At 59.4% G+C, this 23302-nt stretch overlaps 1 long non-coding RNA gene across 2 annotated transcripts; it reads right to left on the reverse strand.

Moving 5' to 3' along the window:
• Positions 1 to 5928: 5928 nt before the first annotated feature.
• Positions 5929 to 21563, reverse strand: LOC135998126 (uncharacterized). 2 transcript variants are annotated; one of them, XR_010607516.1, is made up of 4 exons: positions 21415 to 21563; positions 14919 to 15027; positions 13762 to 13906; positions 5929 to 10833 (listed from the first exon to the last, which is right to left on the reverse strand). It is a non-coding gene; the product is annotated as an uncharacterized LOC135998126 (long non-coding RNA). The 2 variants fall into 2 exon arrangements; XR_010607515.1 differs by having other exon boundaries at positions 14919 to 15030.
• Positions 21564 to 23302: the final 1739 nt, after the last annotated feature.

Below are 23302 nucleotides of genomic sequence, written 5' to 3' on the forward strand. Positions count from 1 at the left end.
GTTTAATTCCACAGCCCTGTGACTCCTCTGAGCTCGTCCCCTCCCACGACTCTCCAGCAACGATCTGCCCTCCCTCAGCGTATCAGGCAAAAATATTCAGGGACAGAGTTATCGGACAGACGGGCGGACACTGGAGCCTTCAGGGCAGATTGAGTTTTCTCGGAAATATCACACTCTGGGGGACCGAGCTGTGAATCTCGCCCGCCCGCCCTCTGTCTCGCTTTGGACGTTCAGGACAAGGCGGCTGGTTTTATACCCACCACCGTGGTCCCCGTTTCATTTCATAAACTCATTTTCCATTCACATTTAGCACTTTCCTTCTCTGCATCGTGTATCTCATCACAGAATTTACCAGCTCAATCCAGCCCGAATTTTCAGAGACCCTCGCCGCACATTTCCGTATCTCTTTCCCACCTTAAAGTCACTTACACGTGTTCATATGCGCGAAGTTATCTATTTTCTCACGGAGAATATGGAAAATACACTCCCGGGGAACCGACGTGTTAATCGCGCACGCTGCGTTCCCAGAGGAATTCCGTGTGCAGCTGACGGATCAAACCGACCTTGCAGCAGCTCCCCCAAAGACCTTTGGCAACGTTAACGGGTTTAGCACCAAACGTGGGGGACTAATGGGCCCCAGTTTAACTGAGTCACGCTTTACACGTCAGATAAACCACCACCCGTGCACACCAGCGGGACTTACTCTGGTCGCTGGTGCAATTCCGGTTAATGCAAACACTCGAAGGATCTCTACAATGCATCGAGTTTGAATTTTTTGTACATAACGTCAAAATACCAGCTTCAGAGAGAAAAAAAAAACATTGCCGTCAGCAATACTAAAAGGGAGTGGAATTTTGTTTCAGGGCTTGGAGTCGTCACGTTTAAATTCAGGTATCGCGGGTCAGATCCCCTCACGTTCGCACCCCCAAAAAAGTCAGGGGGAATAAGAGCCAAAGGCGATGAGAACTGCGGATACACACGTACATACTGACACCTGATAGTATCGATGTATCACCAAAACCATTTCCCATACAGAACAGGCTTTTAAAAAAGTTTTCCGATACCCTGTTTCTGCAAACATAAGAGCTACCCCGAAAATAAGCCCTAGTGTGATTTTTCAGGATTTTTGAGGATGCTCGGAATATAAGCCCTACTTCAACAATAAGCCCTAGTTACAGTTCATTTAAAAAGTCAATTTAAATAGTGTCCAGGCAGTTATACATGTAAAAAAGTAATACGTTTTGGAGCAAAAATTAATATAAGACTCTGTCTTACTTTTGGGGAAACAGGGCAGTAGATTTTCAGGTGATTCCAAGTTTATGGAAAAAAAAGATATAAAAAGCCTGGCAAATATTAATTAATGGGAGTATTGAATGTCTGGTGATAAGTAATACTCAGAGGGGGAAAAAAATAACTCACTTAAGCCACAATATATCGTTAAATAAGGGCAAGATGAGAGCTGAGGAGCTGGCACGACGCTTCCCAGTCCTCATGACAAAGCTAAAACTGGTCACCGCTGGTTCAAGAAATTCCCTTCACCACCAGAGACCGGGATCCGAGCTCCCACTGCAATATCGAGACCACCCGTGGCCACGTCGAGGGAGAAACGGGGTTCGCAGCGCCTGGTTCGGCTTGGCCAGGCTTTCCTCCGCACGGAGGAAATAGAAGGACAGGGACAGAACGTCTGAACGGCGCGGAAACTGCTCCACGGCGCCGAGGAGCAGCGATCGGACGCCTGTAAATCCCCCTGCTCAGGTGTTTTTCCTCGGCTATCAACGCAGAATTGACAGGACGATAATGGCACGTTGTAGAAAACAAAATGTCGTTTTCCAAGCGATTATATCTGGTATTTGATACTGATATTCGAAGTCTCTGATACAGAGAAAATGAATGGCAAGCCCCGAAGGAGCAGGAGCCCCCGAGCTCCTTTCTGTGCCGCTGTAGGATTCTAGAATCACTTTGGTTGGAAAAGCCCCTCAGGATCATCGAGTCCAATCATTCCCCCAGCCCCGGCACTGCCCCATGTCCTGAGAACCTCATGTCCGTCTGTCCAACCCCTCCAGGGATGGTGACTCCAGCACTGCCCTGGGCAGCCTGTTCCAATGCCCCACAGCCCTTTGGGGAAGAAATTGTTCCCCAGATCCAACCTCAACCTCCCCTGGTGCAACTTGAGGCCGTTTCCTCTGCTCCTGGTGCTTGTTCCTGGGGAGCAGAGCCCGACCCCCTCCATGCTACAACCACCTTTCATATTTGGATATTTGGACCCTCTTTTTTTTTGAATGCATTAAGGCACAAGGCGTTTCGTGGACCAATCTCTCAGTTTGTTCGGAGTCTCTCTCCAGCGGCACCGGCTGCTGCACCTTTCAGATAAATTATTTAAGAGGAATCTCTGGAATTTGTGCCTGAGACTCTGCTTTGGGAAACCTGGAGCGAAGAAGCTGCTTTAACTCCTCATCACCTGCTGTGGGTCCGTACGGTGGGACTCTGGTGAATTTGGGCCCCTCGTTTCACCTGGGTTAGGTGTCCTCACCCTCTGTTTCTGCTGTCACCGCTTGTGCGTCACCTTCGGTTTGGATCTCAGGGTCTGATGCCACCTGGGACCCGCCTCACCCAACCTCATTTGCTGCTGTTTGAGTTTCCTTGGGCGGTTTCCCCGGGGCGAAACGAGTGCCGGCTCTTCCCCTCCGTTTTAATAAAACACTCATCGCAGCGGCTCCCGCGGCTCCGCGCCTGCGAGCGCTGCCGGTTCTGTTCCGTTCCCAGCTCGTTGGGATGCCGGGTCACGGCTGCGCTGGGTAAAGTTCACCGCACGCAAGCGGAGCTGGTGAGCACGCTTGGGCTTTTCCCCAGCGTCCCCCGACACGAGCTTTTGGGGGGGCCGTGGCTGCGTATCGGCAACGGGCATGTCGGCTGACACCTCCATCCTGCTGCCACCATCCTGTCCTGCTGCCACCCCCTGTCCTGCTGCCACCCCCCCATCCTGCTGCCACCACCCCATCCTACTGTCACCCCCCGTCCTGCTGCCACCCCCTGTCCTGCTGCCACCACCCCATCCTGCTGCCACCATCCTGCCCTGCTGCCACCCCTGTCTTGCTGCCACCCCCTTGTCCCACTGCCACCCCCTGTTCTGCTGCCACCCCTGTCCTGTTGTCACCCCCTGTCCTGGGGTCACCCCCTGTCCTGCTGCCACCACCCCATCCTACTGTCACCCCCATCCTGCTGCCACCCCTGTCCTGCTGTCACCCCCTGTCCTGCTGCCACCCCTGTCCTGCTGTCACCCCCTGTCCTGCTGCCACCACCCCATCCTACTGTCACCCCTGTCCTGCTGTCACCCCTGTCCTGCTGTCACCCCCTGTCCTGCTGTGTGGCGGTTGCACATCCCCCCCTCAGAACTGGGACCTTCAATGGGGCAGCTGACGGCTCTTTGTGAGACCCAGAGTCCTGGGCAGGCTCATCAGCAGAGGAGGGGCCAAGAGCGCCCACAGCCCAGAGAAGCCGAGAAGCTTCTGGAATGCCCACAGCCAGATCTGATCAAACGATAAATGGGGTTCCCGCCGGAGACGCCCTTTGTGTGGTCTCCTGGGAGCTGCGGGTCTGCCGTGCTGCCCGAGTCCCTCCCCTTAGACAGAGAAGCCGTAACCTCCCGGGATGGGGAGCGCCTCACCTCCGCGTGGGGGTGAGTGATAAATTACTGAATATATGCTTTAATAAGTCCTTAACAGGCAAGTGTAAATTCCTCATCTGGGACAGACGAGTGTGAAGTCCTGGCTGCAGTAGGCCAGTGTTTCTCTCTTATGGGCAAAACGGGGCAGAGAGGGCTCTGGTTTGTTTTCTTGTGAGTGCGTGTATGCACGCTGTGGATCGTCATTATTCTTATTTCGCTGCACCCCAAATAATCTCCTAACCTAATATCCGAACCTGTATTTTATGTTATTGGAGTGCTAACTCACTGTATAAACCCTGTTTCTAATCGGTTTATCGGCGGTACTTTTCCGGCCAGAATGAAGTTTCGTTTGGACCTTGTTGTCCACCTAAACTTATTTTGGGGTGCCTCCATGACACCTGCTGATACCCCTGTCCCGCTGCCACTCCCTGGTTCTTCAGGGTGTCGCCGGGGCTGGCCTGGCCTCGGGTGCCCGCTTTGGGGGTGCCGGGTGCCTGGGGCTGAGCTGGGAGGTGAGTCCTCTGGGTGGGCTGCGTGTTGGCACCCACCCCAGAGCCTGGTGCTGGGACACAGAGTCCCCCCTGTGGATGCTGATGTCCCCTCATGGGTGCTGATATCCCCCCATGGGTGCTGATGCCCCCCTCTGGGTGCTGATATCCCCCCATGGGTGCTGATGTCCCCCTGTGGGTGCTGATGTCCCTCATGGGTGCCGTGTGACACCCAGCCCCAGCATCACCCCAGCACCCCTGGACCACCCCAGGTCCCACTCCCAGCCACCCCCACCCTTGGGGACACGCTGGCAGGACACCTCGTGTCCGTGGCGGTGCCCACATGGCCCAGGCCACAGCTGTTCCCCCGGTGACGGTGGCTCTGCTCTGTGGCATCGGCAGCTCCATCGCTGGCCGTGGAGGGGACAGCGCGTGTCCCGCCATGGGGGGGACGCCCTGGCCGAGCCCCCTGCGCTCGTGACATGGGTGCTGGGGGAGACACAAAGGTGCTGGGGGTGACCCAAGGGTGTCCCCCAGCATCCCCACATCCCCCAGCCCCGCCGTGTCCCCCGGCCCTGCGCCGAGGCCGCCTCTGCTCGCCACACCTCCTGCCATCGATCGGGGCTGTGTGAGCAGCGACCCCCCCCGCACTGCACGCCCCAAATATTTACCTGCTGCAAATGGGATCGATGACACTGCGGCTGGCGGGGACTTGTGACAGGCAAGCGGCCACCCTCCCGCTGCACCCTGTCCCCAGTGTCCCCCTCCCGCTGCATGCCCTCCCCAGAGCACCCCATTTCCAGTGCACCTCATCCCTGGCACCCATCTCGGGGCACCCACCAGGCAGGTGCGGGTGCAGATGTCGTGGAGCTGGCAGGTCCCCCCGCACGGGGCTGTAGGGACAGGGTGACACCCCCGCTGGGGACTGTCCCCAAGGGTGGGGGCCCCAATACCCAGGGGGGATTGGACTCCAAGAGGGGGACAGGTGGGGGGGCTGAGTGTAGTGTCATGACATGGCATCAGTGTCACTAGTGTCACTGCATGGCTTCTGGTGTCACTGTCCCTGCATGGTCCCTGTGTATGGCACAGTGTCACTGTCACTGCACAGCCCCCAGTGCCACATGCCCCATGCAGTGACACTGCAGGGGACAGCGCCTGCCCCACTGTTGGGTGCTGCACCCCAGCCCGGAGCCAGCTCTGCTGCCGCTGTCTCAGCAGAGATGTCCCTTTCCCCAGCCGGGCGGCGAGAAGACACCACAGGGGGACACCCCAAGGCTGCTCCATTCCTGTCCCCCCATCCCTCCCCCCATCTCCCCCAGACCCACCATCCCCAAATCCTCCCCATCCCGACACGGCCCCTCGAGCCCGGTGGTTTTTGGGTGCTGCCCCTTTCCCACACCGTGTCCCCCCCGGCCGTGACTCAAGGCACAAGACGTGGCTGCGACCCCCAAAATGTCACCTGGGCTCAATCCCCTCAGTGTCACCGCAGCCGGTGTCCTCGCCGGGATTCATCCCGCTCCCGCTTCCCATCATTTTCTCCCTGCATCAAGCCCCGCGGCGCATCCCCGTCCTGGGGGCATATGACACCAAATAACCCCAAAACTCAGTTATCAACCCCCAAAAAAGCCAGGGGTGGGGGTAAGCAGGAGCCCTGGCGTGACCACTGCATGTCACCCTTCGGCTCCGAAAACCTCCGAGCCGGGAGCGCAGTCAAGGCAGGAGCCACTTGCCATTTTTTCTCCATACAAATGGTTTAATTTTATTTTTTATTGCCTTTTTTTTTTTTTTGGTCTTTTCCCAAAAGGAAAAGGGAGACAGGGTCCTGTGCTCGAGACGTGGTTCTGCATCCGAATCCGGAGTTGGGGTCCTGGGTCTGGGCTGTGTTCCCGCATCTGAACCAAGAGGCAGGTCCCGTGTCCGAGATGTCATCATGCATCTGAACCCAGAGATGGGGTCCTGTGTCTGAGCTGAGGTCCCACATCCCAACCCAGACCCGTGGTCCCACACCTGACCCGTGGTCCCACATCTGAGGGTGCCGGCCCGGGGAAAGGCTCCGAGTGATGCTCGGAGAAGCCACCTCCATTCGTGACCCACGAGTGGTGACCGGGGACACCCTGTGCCATCCGGAGCTGCGGGCGGTCTCCCTGGCGGCGGATGAGCCGGTCCCCTGGGAGTCCCCTGGGTGTGGCCTGGGTGTCCCCTGAGGCGGGTGCCGCGGTGTCCCCTGCGCAGGTGCGGGCCAGCGCCATCGCGCAGGACGCCGACCAGAACTACGACTACGCCAGCAACAGCGTCATCCTGCACCTGGACGCAGGGGACGAGGTCTTCATCAAGCTGGATGGGGGCAAAGCCCACGGTGGCAACAACAACAAGTACAGCACCTTCTCCGGCTTCATCATCTACTCGGACTGAGCCTGGACCCACAGCATCACCCCACGGACCCCAGCCCCACGGCATTGCCCCATAACCACCCCAAACTCCACAGCATCACCCCACGGACCCCAGCCCCACTGCGGACAGGACGTGGCCCAATTAGAGGTGACAGCGGGTGCCCGGGGCCACCGGCCACTGCTGTGGCTGCGGTGGGGTCAGAGGACGGGAGCCAGTGGGGACACGTGAGGGGCCCTGGGGACAGGGTGCAGGTGTCCACCCCCAGCACCCGGCGGGTCCTCAGCGCTGGTTTCTCAGCGCTAATTAACGGGGATGAGGCGGCCGCCGGGGAGCGGAGGCTCGTTCTGGCCGTGGCTGTCGGGGCTGTGAGGAGACGGCCGCCATTAAGGCTGGTGTGGCTGCCGCCACCCACCCCGGCTGGCACTGGGGCGCACTCCGGGCCCCTGAGCCACTCCCGGGCCCTTGGTTGGGCCCTCTCCACCAGACACCGCTTGAACCGCCGCTTCTCCCGCCCTCAGAGGCTGCCCCGGCCCGGTGCCCACGGCCGCCGTGGGGATGGGGCAGTGGGGAAAGATGGCGGCCAGCGCAGCACGGCGGGACTACAACTGCCGTGGGCACCGCGCGGGAGGCTTTCTGGACATTGGAGCCCAGAGCCGTGTTCTCCACGTGTCCTTCTCGGACGTTCGGGCCCAGAGCCGTGTCCTCCAGCCAGTACCGTCCCCAGTCCCAGTGCCCCCACCCTCATGGCGCTGGGCTCCCCTCCCGAGGGCACCGTGTCTGTGCTGGTCCACGTGCGGCCGCCGCCCCCAGCGAGCGAGATCGGGCCGCGCATCCCGTCCTGCACGTCATCGACCAGAACATCGTCGTCTTCGACCCCGAGGTGCCTGGCGGCCCCCCCGGCAGCGCTGCCCACCCGCGCACCCAAGCACCCGGGCAAGGACATGAAGTTTGTCTTTGACCGGGTGTTTGGGGAGGGGGCCACACAGGACGAGGTCTTCCAGCACACCACCCGCGGGCTGCTGGACACTGTGCTCAGCGGCTACAACTGCTCCGGTAAGAAACACCGTCGGACCGTGCAGGAGCTCCTGCCCCATCCGTCCCCATAGCTGTGGGGTGTTTTGGGGGCTGCTGTGCCCCCTGTGAGATCTCCCAGGCTGGCAGTGCCGTAAAGCTGGGCCTGGAAGCTCCTCGCCCGCCGCCACAGCCCCTGGTGCTGTTCGCAGGCTGTCAGCAGCTGAGCGGCTTAACGAGCACATCAGTTGTGCAAGGCAGGCAGTGAGCAAGAGACAACTGCTCTCCTGTCTCATCACGGGCCAGGCGCTGGGACCGCAGGATGCTATTCCTGGCTCTCTGCGTGCTCTGTGAGCCGTTGAAGGCTGCTCTGTCACCGTGCCCACCTGGCAGGCGTGTCTCATGTCTTTATCTGCATAAAATAACTTCAGGAGCCTCAAATGAGAGAGTTGCCAAGTGCCGGGTGCTGCTAATGGGGAGACAGGCTGAGGCTCCCATTAATTAACAATCGTTTCAACCCTCCACCCTTTCTGCTCCGTGTTTGCCTATGGTGCGGCTGGAGCAGGAAAAACTTACACGATGCTGGGCTCTGAGGAAAGCCCTGGCATCATGTACCTCACAATGCTGGAGCTCTATCAGAAGATCGAGGCCAGGAAGGAGGAGAAGAGCTGCGAGGTCCTTGTCTCCTACCAGGAGGTACGTTGTGCCCGAGCCATGTCCCCTTCCACCTCCAGGTCACCGTCACTAAGGTTTGGGGTTGATCCAGACCCCATAGTGCCACACTCGGTGTACCTGCTGTGCTGCCAGGTTGGGGTTGGATCTTGGGAACAATTTCTTCCCGGAAAGGGCTGTCAGGCACTGGAACAGGCTGTACCCAAAACCTGAGCCGGAGCGAAGGGGGATGATCATCAACGGCTTCTGCTCATGCTGCCCCCCGTGCTGTGAGCAGCGTCCTCTGCCGTGTCCCCTCAGCACTGGGACAGGAATTACACCTCCGGGGGTCTGTCCCCTGGGTGTCCCCTGAGGCGGGTGCCACGGTGTCCCCTGCGCAGGTGCGGGCCAGCGCCATCGCGCAGGACGCCGACCAGAACTACGACTACGCCAGCAACAGCGTCATCCTGCACCTGGACGCAGGGGACGAGGTCTTCATCAAGCTGGACGGGGGCAAAGCCCACGGTGGCAACAACAACAAGTACAGCACCTTCTCCGGCTTCATCATCTGCTCAGACTGAGCCTGGACCTACGGCATCGCCCACAGCCCCCCCGCCCCACGGCATCGCCCCACGGCATCGCCCCACAGCCACAGCCGCCATGGGGATGGGGCAGTGGGGAAAGACGGCGGCCAGCGCAGCACGGCGGGACTACAACTGCCGTGGGCACCGCATGGGAGGCTTTCTGGACATTGGAGCCCAGAGCCGTGATCTCCACGTGTCCTTCTCGGACGTTCAGGCCCAGAGCCGTGTCCTCCAGCCAGTACCGTTCCCAGTGCCCCCGCCCTCATGGCGCTGGGCTCCCCTCCCGAGGGCACCGTGTCTGTGCTGGTCCACGTGAGGCCGCCGCCCCCAGCGAGCGAGATCGGGCCGCGCATTCCGTCCTGCACGTCATTGACCAGAACATCCTTGTCTTTGACCCCTGATGCAGAAATTACACTCCTCATAAATTGTCCCCCTGGTTTCTCAGCGCTGTCCTACACACACCCACCAGTTGATTTCCATTCCAGCCAGGCCCTTCCCTGAATCAGCAGGGCCGTCACGGCTGTGCAGGGAGACACGGGGCTCTGACTGTCATCTCAGTCTGAAGCTGGTGCCGTGCCCGCTGCTGCGCGCAGGGGGAAATCCAGGTGTCTGGACACTTTCCCAGCTGGGCTGCTCGGTGGGTGCTGGATCCCTGTCTGCCTGAATCCATTAGTTGTGCTGGAAATCTGCCCTTCCCGCTGCTGGCTCTGTCTCCCGGCAGCCAAACTGCAGCCTGGGAGGACGTGAGACCAGTTTCCAGCATCTCTGTGGCACCTCCAGACTGTGCAGGGGAACTCTGGCGGGGCTGAGGGGGTTATGGGGTGTTCTGGAGTGTTGGGGATGTGTTTGTTTCTCTTGGGAGATCTTTAGGGATGCAGATGGGGAAGTTTTGGGTGGTGCAGCCAGGTGAGTCTCATCGCTGTGTCCCTGTGCCAGCTGGGAGCTGGGCTTGGCACCCAAACCCCAGCTGGATGCTGCCCCCAGGTTGTGTCTGAGTTTGCTGGTAAAATCCACAGCTGGAGTCAGGGCTGGGGCTGCTCCTGTGTGTGAGCACCTCCTGGGTCACGCCAGGCTCTGGGTTGGCGTGTTGTCCCTGGGAGACCCGACCAGCCAAACCCTCTTGCTCGCCAAGCGCAGGAGATGCTGATTTTCTGTAGTTCTGTCACTCCTTGCGACATCCTTCTGTGGCTTTGCTCCTTGTGTCATCGACAAGAGTTTCACTTGTTGTCTTGGCGTGCTGAGCTCCTCTCTTCCCCCTGCTTGGCCTCGTGGCCTCCATGGTCCACTTCACCTTCCTTTTATAAACACTGGAACTGGAGATGCTGGATCCAACCAACAACCCCCTGTGCCTTGTGGAGCCACAACCTCACCCGGGGACCTGAAGGTTCAGCCTGGAGAACAGGAGCTGAGGGGAGACCTTCTGAACTGCCTGAAAGGAGCTTGGAGCCAGGTGGGGTCAGGCTCTGCTCCCAAGGAACAAGTGCTGGGACCAGAGGAAACGGCCTCAAGTTGCGCCAGGGGAGGTTGAGGTTGGAATTTGGTTATTCAGCCATCACACGCCCCAGCTGCCCTGAGATGGAACCTTCAACACTTTTCATGTGGCCGCAGCGACGGCAGCCACGTCCCTGTCACCGGCATGTCCCCCTGCTCGCAGCGGGGTGAGGAGCAGGACACACGGGTCAGTCCTCCTGCCCTCAGGTCATCTCCCAGGGTGCTGGTCATGGTCTGAAGGGTCTTTTTAAGGGAAAACTCCTGGCTTCAGGCATCCTTCTGCTTGAAGGGCATGTGGAGAAGCCCCCGTTCATCCCCGTGAGAAACCAGACACGTTTCCATCCCCAAAACCATCGCTGGCGGTGCAAACATGGAACACTGACCGTGCAACAGAGACGTCCTCCCAACACGTGTGCGGAGCTGCCTGCACTCACCACGCCTCTGTCCCCAGGGTCCAGGGCGTCCCAGGTGAAGCCCTGGGGCAAGGTGTAGGGCTCCTGACGGATATTGTCTTTGTCCGGCTCGACGGGACCGTGGGTGTTCACCAATTCTCCTGGAAGAGAGAGCAGGAGCCATGAAGCTTCTTTCTGCTGTTTGAGGCCAAGTCCCCACGACACCTCGATCTGGTGAACAAGGTGTCCCACTCCCCAGCACCATCTCCCAGCCCAGGTCCCCAGTGTGGGCAGCCGGGGGTCACCATTGCACCCCCTGGTTTGGGACGTGCCACGTGTTCAGTGTGACACAGGGGCAGAGAAGCAAAACTCCTCTTCCATGGGAAACGGCGGAACCGATCGGGCAGCAGAGAGGTGACCAAACTGCTCAGAGCTTCAGAGCTACATCCTCCAGGTCCACACGCAATCACAAAATTATGCAATCATTTAGGTCCGAAAAGACCCTCAAGCTCATAGAGTCCAACCATAACTGAAACCTGGCACCAACCTGTGTCCCTGAGAACCTCATCTCTGGTCTGTCCAACCCCTCCAGGGATGGTGACTCCACCACTGCCCTGGGCAGCCTGTTCCAATGCCCGACAGCCCTTTGGGGAAGAAATTGTTCCCCAGATCCAACCTCAACCTCCCCTGGCGCAACTTGAGGCCGTCCCATCGCAGAGCGACTCTCTCGTGCCAGCGCTGGCCCCGGCACTTGCCAAGCGTCAGGGTTTCCTTCCCACTGCACTCCAAGAAGAGCTGCAGCGAACAAGACAACTTTTGTTGCAAAACCACCGACTCCTAAAGCCCCTGATTCAGCCAAGAGATGTTGGTTTGAGCACCGGCTTTCTTAGGGGTGTTAACACAGTGGCATTGCTTGAGTCCTGCCAAGAGAAGCGAGCCGTGATAATTAGGAATTCCTTTAAAAAGGGGCTGAAAAGGTTTCCAGGCAATGAGGAGGTGAAGAGAAGCCCAGAGCAAGAACTGCCCCCATCACACCCCGCCAGGGCGGGTTCCAGAAACGCTCACCCTTGGCCGTCCTCTCTGTTCTGAGCAGGTGCTGAACTGCTCTGAAATCCAGCCCACAAATCCCACTGCGCTTTTGTTACCCGACCCCAAACAGCCTCATGTGCGTGATGCCGAGTGCCACAGCATGTTCCTGCATGAGGACCATGGGACGCTGGTGTATGGAGGAGCGGGGTGTTTTGTGCCTCTCCTTCCCCAGAAGACACGTTCTCCCCTTCCTCCAGGGTTCACACAAGCAGAAATGATGTTGGCCATGTTCAGGATCCTCGGGAAAAAGGGCAAACACAAGATGAGGCTTTGCTGTCTCACATAACCCTGTGACTTCTCACTGGGATCCTCCCAGCACAAAGCTGAGACCGTCATAGAGTCACACAACAGTTTGTGTTGAAGGGACCTTCAGAGCCCACCCTGTGCCCCCCCTGCCATGAGCAGGGACATCTGCACCAGCTCAGGTTGCTCAGAGCCCCGTCCAGCCTGGCCTGGGATGTCTCCAGGGATGGTTCAGCCACCACCTCTCTGGCCAACCTGGGCCAGGCTCTCACCACCCTCAGGGACAACAATTCCTTCCTCATGTCCAGCCTCAATCTCTCTCCTTTAGTTTCAAACCATCACCCCTTGTCCTGTCACAACAGGCCCTGCTCAAAACTCTGTCCCCACCTTTCTTCTCACCCCTTTTAAGTCCAGAAAGGCCGCACTAAGGTCTCCCCGGAGCTTCTCTTCTCCAGCTGAACAGCCCAACTCTCTCAGCGTGTCCTCCCAGCAGAGCTGGTCCAGCCTTGGGTCATTTCTGGGGCTCCTCTGGCCCCTCTCCAGCAGGCGCAGATCAGGCTGTGCTGTCTCACATAACCCCGTCCCATCTCACAAACCTGAGACCGTCGTCCCCAGCAAAGAGTCTCTGAGCCCAAAGAAAAGCCTTGGGCTGGTGCTGATGTGAAAAGGGAATCACACGCGGCATTTCCAGCAAGAGGCGCTGGACACAACCCCATGAACGCAATTACTGAAGAGAAGCCGATCTGAAGCCACGACAAGCTTTGGGTAAATCTAGAAACTACGGGCTTGGACTCATTCTCTAGTTGTCCTGAGCTTTGTGTGGATTTTGCTGGGGGATGCAGGGGCAGAGATGAAGTGAAGCAGCCCCGGGAGCGCTGCAGGTTTGCCGCAATGAGCTTGGGGATGAGCGCCCTCCAGCCCCGCAGCTCTGCGGCAGCGACCCCCCTTCCCTTCAGACCTGCTCAGCTGAACGCTCCTGCCGCACTGAGAATCGCCCGTCACCGACAGCAGATCACCGGTGACACAGGCTGACAGCGGCACGAGCAAACGGGGGAAAGGGCTGGACCTGGGAAGCACAGCCGGGCTGTTTGCAGGGGGAAGAGGGGACGAAGGGACAGGATTCCCCATCTTCAGAGGGACGCGGCAGCTCGGGGGTGCAGATGCTCGCGAGGTTTGTGCCTCCCGGGCTCTCCCAGCTCAGCCCCAGCGCCTGCCTGTGCCAGAGGCTGATGTGAGCCCAGCAAAACGAAAATGTGGCAGCTCAGCCCATTGGACCTGCTTCCCTGAGCGGCTCCGGGCCCCATCGCACCCCGAGTCACCTCCCCCGGCAAGGAGCCCTCGCTGGGCAGCTCCAGCCCCCAGACAGGGGAACTGGGCAGCTCCACGTCCCCAGGACTCGGCAAGGGGACGGATGGCAACACCTGCATGAAACGTGGGCACAGAGGGCTGGGGAGACCCAGCCCAAGGGCTGAAGACTGAGATTACGGGATGCCCAAACGCAGAAGGCATCAAATCAATGTCAGAAACGCCTCCTCGTCCCTCTCGACATCCCCAGCTGCCTGCACAGCTCTCGGCCGCTCAGTCTGTGACACTGAATGCTGGACAAGTGTCGCTGATGCCTTTGAGGCCCAGATAGGACAAGGACTTGCCTGCTGGCCAGAGATCAGCTTCTCTGTGCCTCTTTGGGCTTCTTTAAGCAGCCTGGGGACCACAAGGCCTCTCCCAAGGAGCACGGAATGGCGAGAGGCTGTACGTACCCAGCTTGGGCACCGGCTGCGTGTCCCAGAACTGGTAGCTCCTCTTGCTGGCTTCCTCCATGGTTTTGGCAGGGCTCTGACCAACTGAGAAGAGCTCGATGGCTTTTTGAATCTCCTGGATCCTCTCGGCAGGTAACGAGTTCACCTGAGGGCACAAAAGGAAGGTGGAGAGACAAAATGAGGGAGCTGAGCCAGCAGGTCTGTATTTCAGCTCCTCACTAGGGGAAGCAGGAGCTGAGCCTGCCAGGAAGGGTTGAGCAGGGAGAAAACTCACTCCCCAGCCCAGACCCTCTCACAACCCCCTACGGGATGGACAAACCCTTTCACCAGGCACCTCCACACACCTACACCTGGTTTCTAAGCACTCCTGGGTCAAAGGGGTAGACGAAATGCCATAAAATGCTTTAAGTTTCAGTTAAGAAGGGCACGGTGAGCCCAAGAGCAAACCTCCTTGCTTCACTGTGGCTAAAACCCACACAGGGATACCCCGGGTCACCTCTACCTGGTGTCTGGACTTTCTGCGGTGGCTTTTCTCTCCCTTCAGCCTCCTCCATCTAAGCCGGATCCGTATCTGCAAAGTGCAGCTTCCAGAGGAGTCCCTGGGCATCGCGGATCAGGGCAGGGTGGAGAGGCTGAGTGAAGATGAAGGACCCTTCGTCTTCCTCCTCCCCAGGCAGAGTTCGGCAGGTGAATTCACACCCCCAGCTCCTCCCCGATTCCCAGTGAAGTCAGTTTGAAACACTCAAAGCCCAAATTTAACGCTCTGCACGGTCAGAAGGACAAAATACTAGAAATATTTGGATGGGAACCAGATGTTGGACAGAAAACAGCCTCTGCTGATGTGCAGATCTGTGTGTGGTGTCTCCTGCCACAGGACCAGAGGGGACAAGAAGGGTGACTGGCAGCGCTGCGAGGGACAAACCTTGAGGGACAAACGGTCCCACGCTCCTTCCCGAAGCGCTGGCTGCCAGTCAGGACCACACAAAGCCAGGAGGGGTAACACAGGCTGGGAAATTACTCTAAACTGTAAGATTTTGAGCAGCCAAGTGCCTAAAACCAGGAGCGGGAGACTCTTTCCTTGCCCTGAGGGACACGGGAGAGGTTCAGCACAGGGCTGGCCGCGGTGGGGACAGTGACGCTGGGAAAGGCTCGGTCACCTTCACTGCCTGGTCCTGAGCCTGGTCGGGCTGATCTCCTCCTTTCTCTTTCTACCATTTCGGTTTCTTTTTCTTCTTTTTGGCTCCGCTGTCATTTGCTGGACTCAAGCTGCTAGGGGATAAAAGAATCATCATTAGAGCCTTTTCTTAAAAATAAAACCCAACATTTATAGGGTTTTCAAAGCTCTCTAAAGAAAATACAAGCTCCCTGCTTTGAGTCCCAGTCTCCAAGAGGAGGAATATTCAGCAGGTGAGAAGTGCAGCCACATGTCCCATCCCTGGAGACATCCCAGGCCAGGCTGGACGGGGCTCTGAGAAACCTGAGCTGGTGCAGATGTCCCTGCTCATGGCAGGGGTGGCACTGGGGGACCTGGGAAGGGCCCTCCAACCGAAACCGTTCTGTGATTCGATGTCTTTGCTTTGTCACATCACCCCGCTCAGCCCCACATGCTCAAATCCACTCCACGGAGCAGCCGGGATGCTCAGCTGAGGGATTTTCCTCCTCCCCGAGCCCAAGGACGGATGTGGGAGCAGCAAACGCTGCTCCAGCCTTGGAGATCCAGCACCGCAGCGGGTCCAGGCACCACGGAGGGGCTGGTGGCCAAGGACACTGCGCCGAATGTCACCCACCTGCAGAGGTGACGCTGCAGGGACACGGGCGGCTCTTACATGGGGAAATTATTCTATTGTTATGGCAGAGCTGGAAAAATGAGACTTGAGCAGCAAATCTCTTTGGGAGCACAGGGTGGGGAGCACCCGTACCAGGGCAGGGCTCCTTAGGGACACAGGGCACCCCCAGACATCCAGGTGTCAGCCACCCCAAAGCAGTTGCGGGCGTTAAACCCTGTGCCCACCAACAGGCCCGTCCGGCAGTGACCTGACCCCAAACATGGGAGAGGTGCCCGTCCCCGCACAGCGGGTGTGTGACCTCCCCCTGCGTGACACCCCGACGCAGGACAGGCCATGTCACCACTGCAGAGCTGGGACACCCCAAACCGCTCCCCAAAACAGGGTCACGGATCAGGTGGAAATTCAGACCTAGAGATGGCTGGAGCGGGACCGAGCGGAGGGACGAGAGGGGACGAGATGGGGACACCAGCCCCAGGCGCTTTGTGAGCACGAGGGACCTTCTGCAGAGCAAGTTGGGGGACACCGCTTGTGTCACCAGCGTCGCTCAGCTCTGTCCCTATTGACGGTGACAAGTCTGTTTTGCAGGAAAACCGCAGCACCTTCTCTCTTCTGTTTCCACTGAGGACGATAACTCGTGTCTGGCTTGATGGGCAGAGGACGGAGCGATGGGGAGTCCGGGGCAGGAGCATCAACCGGCACCTCCGCGTCCTCTTCTTTCCCCAAATCTCAGCTCGGGGATCCAAGCTGGTGAATTTTTTTACTCTATGATACAGAGGCAGCTCCTTCCTTGCACCCCAGACCAGCTGAATGTCTTTATAAACATGAGAGCAGTCACAAGGGTGCAGCAGAGAAAAGGAAGAAGCAGCGTGCTGGAGCAGCGTCCAACTATTTATTTCAGCAAGGCCAGGAAAAGGAGAGAGTTGGGAGGGCAACGGGATTTATAAAAATCCCCGGGCTGAGCAGCAAGTGAGTTCTGAAACCAGGAAAAGCAGATTGAGAAATGGTTTTGGGGGGAGATGAAGGCGCAGGGATGCCTGCGGACGGTGATGCTCGCGGTGCAGAGACCCGACGTGCTGAGCAGTTGTCACCCCGCGGAGCAGCGACGTCTGGTCTGCAGGACACGGAGCAGCCACGGGGGGAAGATTTTCTTCCAGACAAAACCCCAACAGCAGCGGCTTTTGCCAGGGAAAAGATTCCCCTTTATCAGCAGCGCGCCAGGTGTAACACCGGGACCCAGCGTTTGCTGGGCATGGGGAACACGCGTCACGCAGGACGAGCTGCTCCGCAAACAGGGGCTGGAGGAGCAGCCCCCCCTCTTCTCCAGAAGCGCTTTAAGCGCTCGGAGCGGAGCAGAGAGGCCGCAAAGCTGCAGCTCTGTGGGGATCAGCACCCCCGGCGCTGCCGAACCCTCCTGGGGGGGACATTCACCTTCCTCCCACCCCGGGAAAGGGCTTTACCTTCATCCGCCAGCTCTGACGCGACAGCAAAAGTAATTACAGCAAAGCGGCGCTGACAGCGCTATCGATTGTGGTGACAAATGCGCAACGTGTTATTTTTTTAATTCCTTGCAGAGGAGCTCGGGCGAGCGCTGGATCCCCAACCAGCCGGGCTGGCCGCATCCCAGCTCTGGGAGGAGCGAAACCATCCGTTGGGAAGCTGTAATAAACTCCTTCGGCTGATTTCTTACCGGTTTCACCAGCACAAACCGATGGCGCGAGGGGGGTTTGCGAGCACGTCCGAGGGCAGACGCTGGACACCATCCTTCCAAGGGAGACGGACGTGTTTTCTCGGGTCACCTTCGCTTTGAGATGCTGCAGGTGTCAGATGCAACAAACAAAATCCTCCCCAGCCCCCGTGTATTCAATCGGCGTCGCTTTGCTCCATAAATCAGAGCTGCCGAGTCTCAGCTTGCCGCTAATGAGTTCAGCCCAATTCATATCGCCTCACCCCCGACGGGCTCGCAGGTAAAAGTGCTCCCTGATTTATGAACAAAGCGGCGTGACCTGGAAGAAATCAGGGGGCGGGAGGTGGGACGAGGTTTTGTGTTCCAGCTCCAGCCAGGAGGCGAAACCTGACCTGGCAGAGGAGTTGCCAGCAAAGGAAACGTAGGAAAACGATGGAAAACCTGATGATCTGTCTTGCTACACCTAGGGAAGCAATGGTTAGAGGTATTTTCTATTTTAAGGTCCACTTAGGAAAGCTCTAGCGTAGCTGCAGCCACTCAGATGCTCCCTGAATTAACGGCAACGTCCCGTCGTGTCCCGGGGATGAGTTAAAATCCCAGTTCCCACAGCTGATGTGACGGTGCAGCCGGTTTCCCCCGGGGAGGGTTAACCCGCCTGCGCTCGCAGCGTTTTCCTCCAAATCTCCTCCACAGCCCAAGCTGCTCCCAGAGATAAAGCGAGTGGAGAAGGGCACGAAACGTCATCCCGTCACCCCCGGGACGGCCCCGCGCGTCTTCTGAGCAAGGAAAACACTTTTCCCTTCTCCCAGAAAAGGTGTCGCTGCCATCACGGCCGTTCCCACGTCCCCGCTCCAGAGGGGCCTGAGCCCCAGGGAAAGGAGCTGGTGCCAACCCCCGCACAGAAAATAACACCCAGAACCCCGGTGACCCCAAAATTAGACTTTCAGAAGCACCTGAATAAACCAGCCGGGGGTGCTCAAGGCGAGACCTGCTCGGACTGACCGTCCCCCACCAGCTCGGCCCCTCCGGAGGTGGGAAACACCAGATGTGTCCAGTAACGAACTGGTGCTCGGCACCCGCTGATGCGTCACTGATCCCAGAGCGTTATTTCCCACAGCGCACGTGCTGCTGCCATCGAAAAGTGTCTTTTGTTACAGAAATTGAAACACCGCGCTCAGCATCTCAGACCGTCTCACACCCAAGGCGGCGAACGGCACCAAAGCTGCCGGTTCTTCCTCAAAACGCAAACTGGAAACGCGGATTCGGACACGGGCTGGTGCACTTTGCGGTTCCTGCGCCTCGAGAGGCGGCAGATGAGCCGCAGGAGATTTCTGCTCCCGATTTAGGCACCGGAAAATCCTCCTGCCAAACCTGGGGCTAATCGGGTGCGATCCTCGGGCTGTAATCTCGTCAGGGCGGAGCGGGAGGAGGCTCTGCCCAGGCCGGGCAGGTCCCAAGGCAGAGACCCCGTTACCGCGCTCCACCCAACACTAACAACTACATTCTCCGTGTCAGAACGCAGGCGGTTGTCCCAGGAACACCCTCCTGAGGTGTAAGTGCAGGCAGAGGAAAGCAGGACAAAAACAGCAGCAGGATCTTTTTAATTTGGGAAACCCCCTCGGACGCCGCAGCCAGAGCCGTGCAGCCGCTGCCCAGCGCCGAGGTGGAGGAAACGCAATTTCTCTTTCCCGGCCTTAAAAGGAAGGGAAGTTTTGCTCTCACTAAGTAACGCTTTTATGTTTTAAAGCTCAGAGCCAAGATCCAGCGACAAGATCCTGTCCGAGAGCAGGACTCTGAGCGCCGCCCGCAAACCCTGCCTGGATTGTGGGGACAGTGACCAGAAACGCTCCCTCGCCCCAGCGCGACGAGACAAAATCAACACAACTGATGTGCGCCAAGAAACAAAACCTTCACCTTTCCTACCGGTTCCTCTTCTCCCTCCGAGGTGGATCTCCCAGGAGGTTTTGGGGCCACAAGAGATTTCCCAGAGTGCTCCAAAGCCTCCCCGGCTCGCGCTTGTTATCGCTGTACCCATCAGTGACGCTTTTAATGATATTTCCCCAGCGATCTGAACTCTCCACGTGTCATTTTGTACTGGGCATTTCCCAGGCTGCCCAGTTAGCTTGTTGCGCTTCAATGCTCACCCCAGTCGGGGCAGGTAATCGCATTTTAACTCCTCGGGGCTGCGGGAGGTGCGATGCCCACGCGAGGATATGAAGAGGGCTCAAGAACACACATTTCCTGGCAAAGGGCAGCCTGGACCGCCGGGCTGGGAGATAATTGTGATTAAGCACCGCGGCTCCTCTCTGCTTGGCTCTGCTTTCCACAAACCTAATCATGTCAGAGGGAAAGAAAAGGAAAATCTCCCCCAAGCACGGCTAAACGTATTAAACTGAGACACGGTGCCACACCCGGGAGGCAAATAAAATACAAATGGGCATCTGTGCTGTCATAAAAAAAGCCTCTGTGATATTTCTTCCGTGACCTTTTATTCGCTTTGGTTGCTGGACAGGTGGGATGGGCTCCAAGAGCTGCCAAGGGAGGGAAGAGCTGCTGGAGCCGACGGGCTCCACAGAGCAGGGCTGGGAAAGCAGCTGCGGGGGCACCGGGCGAGCAGGGAGAGCAGCCGGCGAGGATCAGGGGAGCAAAGAACGAGCTGCAAAACCTCTGGAAACATCTGGAAACACGGGATGGGGCATAAGCCTTTGCTGATGTGCCCGGCCGCACGCAAACCTGTCAGGAAGGGGGACGAAGCCTCCTGCAAACCGCAGGCATGGCCAGGCAGCGCTGCGCCTTGTTAATTAAGGCCGTGAGTAATGCAGGTTCTACGTTGGGGATCGGAGATCTTCCCTACCCAGACAAGGAGCTGCCGCACCGCGTGTGTTGGCTCCCAGCCTCATTGCTGCTATTGCACCATTCTGCACCTCTGGAGGCCGCACTCCTCAAACCACAGGACATCAGCTGAGCTTTGGAAACCCTGGGCTGTGTTCAGAATCAGAGAATCACAGAATGGTCTGCGTGGAAGGGACCTTCCCAGCTCCCCCAGTGCCAGCCCTGCCATGAGCAGGGACATCTGCACCAGCTCAGGTTGCTCAGAGCCCCGTCCAGCCTGGCCTGGGATGTCTCCAGGGATGGTTCAGCCACCACCTCTCTGGCCAACCTGGGCCAGGCTCTCACCACCCTCAGGGACAAAAATTCCTTCCTCATGTCTGGCCTGAATTTCCCTCCTTTACTGCTCAAAAGTCTGTCCCCATCTTTCTGATCGGCCCCTTTTAAGTCTGGAAAGGCCGCACTAAGGTCTCCCCGGAGCTTCTCTTCTCCAGCTGAACCCCCCAGCTCTCTCAGCCTGTCCTCCCAGCAGAGCTGGTCCAGCCTCGGGTCATTTCTGGGGCTCCTCTGGCCCCTCTCCAGCAGCTCCATGTGTGTCCTGTGCTGAGGACCCAGAGCTGGCCCAGCCCTGCAGGGGGGTCTCACAGAGCGGGGCAGAGGGGCAGAATCCCCCCCAAACCCGCTGCCCGCGGGGCTGGAGATGCAGCCCAGGGCACGATCGACCTGCTGGGCTGTGAGCACGCATGGTCGTGGCCGATCTCTCATCCCCCAGTGTCCCCGAGTCCTTCTCCTCAGGGCTGCTCTCCATCCCTGCATCCCCAGCCTGGATCGACACCGGGGGTTGCCCATTGGGATAACGATGGGCTGGGTCTGCAGAAGCCTGGGCTCCTTCCAGGCCGCCGGAACAGCCACGGGAGGCCACAGGCTCCGGGGAGCGGGACGAGGTGCCCAACGTGTCACCCCCGGTGCACCGATGCTGGGACGGGGACAAGGCTTGTGCCGGAGGCCCAGGGGAACGTGGGGAGACACGCCTTATCGCAAGGGCAGGCAGAGCTGCGACTTGGGCTCATTTCTGCCAAAAAAAGGCACTGACGGCCCCGCTCCGGCTGCCCCGCGGAACCGCGCACGACGGGCCCGATCCCGCTGCGGGACACGCTCCCACCACAGGCGCGAATGGAGCCAGGGGGCCCGCCCCCCCGCCAGACTGACGGGCAGCTCGACCAATCGCAGCGCGGGATATCGCTCCGCGGCCAATCAGTGCGCCCGCGGGGCGGGGCGCCGCTCACTTCCCGGCCGCTGCCCTCCTCAATGGGCCCGGCCGCCGCCGCGCCGGGCGGCCCGGTCGCCGCTCACCCCCGGTTGGAGCCGCGCTCCGCCTCGTTCTCGCAGTCGCTGCAGTGCTCGTGGTCGTTCTCCTCCGCCGACGGCCGCGGAGGCCTCGCCCGTGACCGCCTCGCTGCTGTCTCACTGTCGTCCGCCATCTTGAAACGGGGCCTCGGCGCCTGCCGCACCCCGCAACAAGGCGCGCCGCGATTGGGCACCGGGCCGCGGGGCATGCCGGGACCGGTAGTCTGCCCGGGCATGCGGGGCCCGGGCGGCGCCGGGACCGGGACTACGGTTCCCGTCGGCCTTTGGGGGCGTCCCGGGGCGGGGCTCGGGGGCGGGAGCGCTCGCAGACCGGAGCAGCCGTGCGGGGCCGCCCGCCGCGGCGGAGAGTTGCGGCCTGTGTTTCTGTTTCCCGTCCCCCGCTGAGGCCGCGGTGTCCGTGTCCCCACCCGCTTCCTGCTCGAGAGAGCGGACGGACCCCAATGAGCGCAGCGCCGATTGGCTGGGAGAAGGACGACGCTTCCTACCAGCCAATAGGCGCGCGGGACACTGCGCTGCGCCTGAAGCCGGGCAGAGGGTGAGTGGGTGAGGGCGCCCTGAGGGGACCCGCTCCGGCCCCCGCACCCCGGGGGCGGTTCGTGGTGCTGGCGGCTTTTTCCGCACCCACGGAACGAGTATTTCGTGATTTTGCCTTTTAATTGCGGCGTCTTCAAGACAAACACCAGGTCTGTCAGCGCTCCAGGCCCAAATCGGGAGCAGGAGGAGCTCCGGGCCGCTTTTGGGCGCTGCCCTGGGCCCCGCGGGTGGCTGGGGGCGGCGGCCTGTGCTGGAAAACCGGGGAAATGGGGCACGGGGAAGTTTGGGCACCTCGGTGTTTAAAAGCCGCTTCCCCGGGGCTCCGGGTCCGTGTGCCAGGGCCCTGTTCCTCACAGCACGAACCACTCGCTGAGTTTTCCCGCCTGAGCAGCCTCTGGGGCTCCGGGTTCGGTTTCCCGGCCTCTGGCTCAGTCGGCGCGGGGCAGATGCACCAAAACACGGTGTGTTTGGGGGAAAACTCTTTCTTGGCTCCTGCTCGCACCGTCGGCAGGAACGGGCTGGACTCTCCACCGTCGCGCGCAGTTCAAACCCAAGCGCGTTAAATGTTTAGACGTCGTACCGGGATCTTCTACCGGCACAGCGCGCGGTTTCCAGACCAACCCGAGTGCTCCTTCACCCCCCAGCAGTTCTGCCTGCAGAGCTGTGTCACGGAGACAGAAATCGCAGGTTTTGGGGACCAGGTCCCAGCTGAGGCTGAGGCCAAAGCGTCGGGGTCGCTGCGGTTAAGCCCTGTGTTTACTCTACATGGGCAGGAGGGAGTTTATGTGTTTTTAAAACCATGCGAGTGGAGCCTCCACCCCTGCGAGGCAGCCAGCGAAGGGCTGATTCTCCTTGTGGTTGTGGCAGAGGGTGGATAAGATCCCGCGGGGAGGGCTGGGTTTAACCTGCGGCGATAAATCCAGCAGCAGCCCCTGTATCGCCCCGAGCCCCCGTAACGCCGGGGAAAAAAAACTGTAGGCGCCGTTCTGGTTCCCTTCGAGTTCCCCTCGTCGTTGCTGGAGGGAACCCCATCCGTTCGCCTGGCGCCGTGGAAGGAAAAGCGCCTGTGGTGCGGCCGTGGGCTGGCGGCGGCTCTGGGCAGCTGCGGAGAGAAGCGGCGTTGAGACGCTGCCGGCCGGTGCCGGGGGCTGTTGCGCCGCCTCCTGCTCCTCCCGCTGCTGAACTGCAGCTGCCACAGGACTTACGGCTTCTGACAAACTGCAATTATTGGAGAGGCGATTGTAGCGTGGAGGGTGTTGGTCTCTTCTCAGCCCCGGCACTGCCCCATGTCCCTGAGAACCTCATCTCCATCTGTCCAACCCCTCCAGGGATGGTGACT

The sequence above is a fragment of the Caloenas nicobarica genome, chromosome 24, assembly GCF_036013445.1.
Source record: "Caloenas nicobarica isolate bCalNic1 chromosome 24, bCalNic1.hap1, whole genome shotgun sequence".
Classification (NCBI taxonomy): domain Eukaryota; kingdom Metazoa; phylum Chordata; class Aves; order Columbiformes; family Columbidae; genus Caloenas; species Caloenas nicobarica.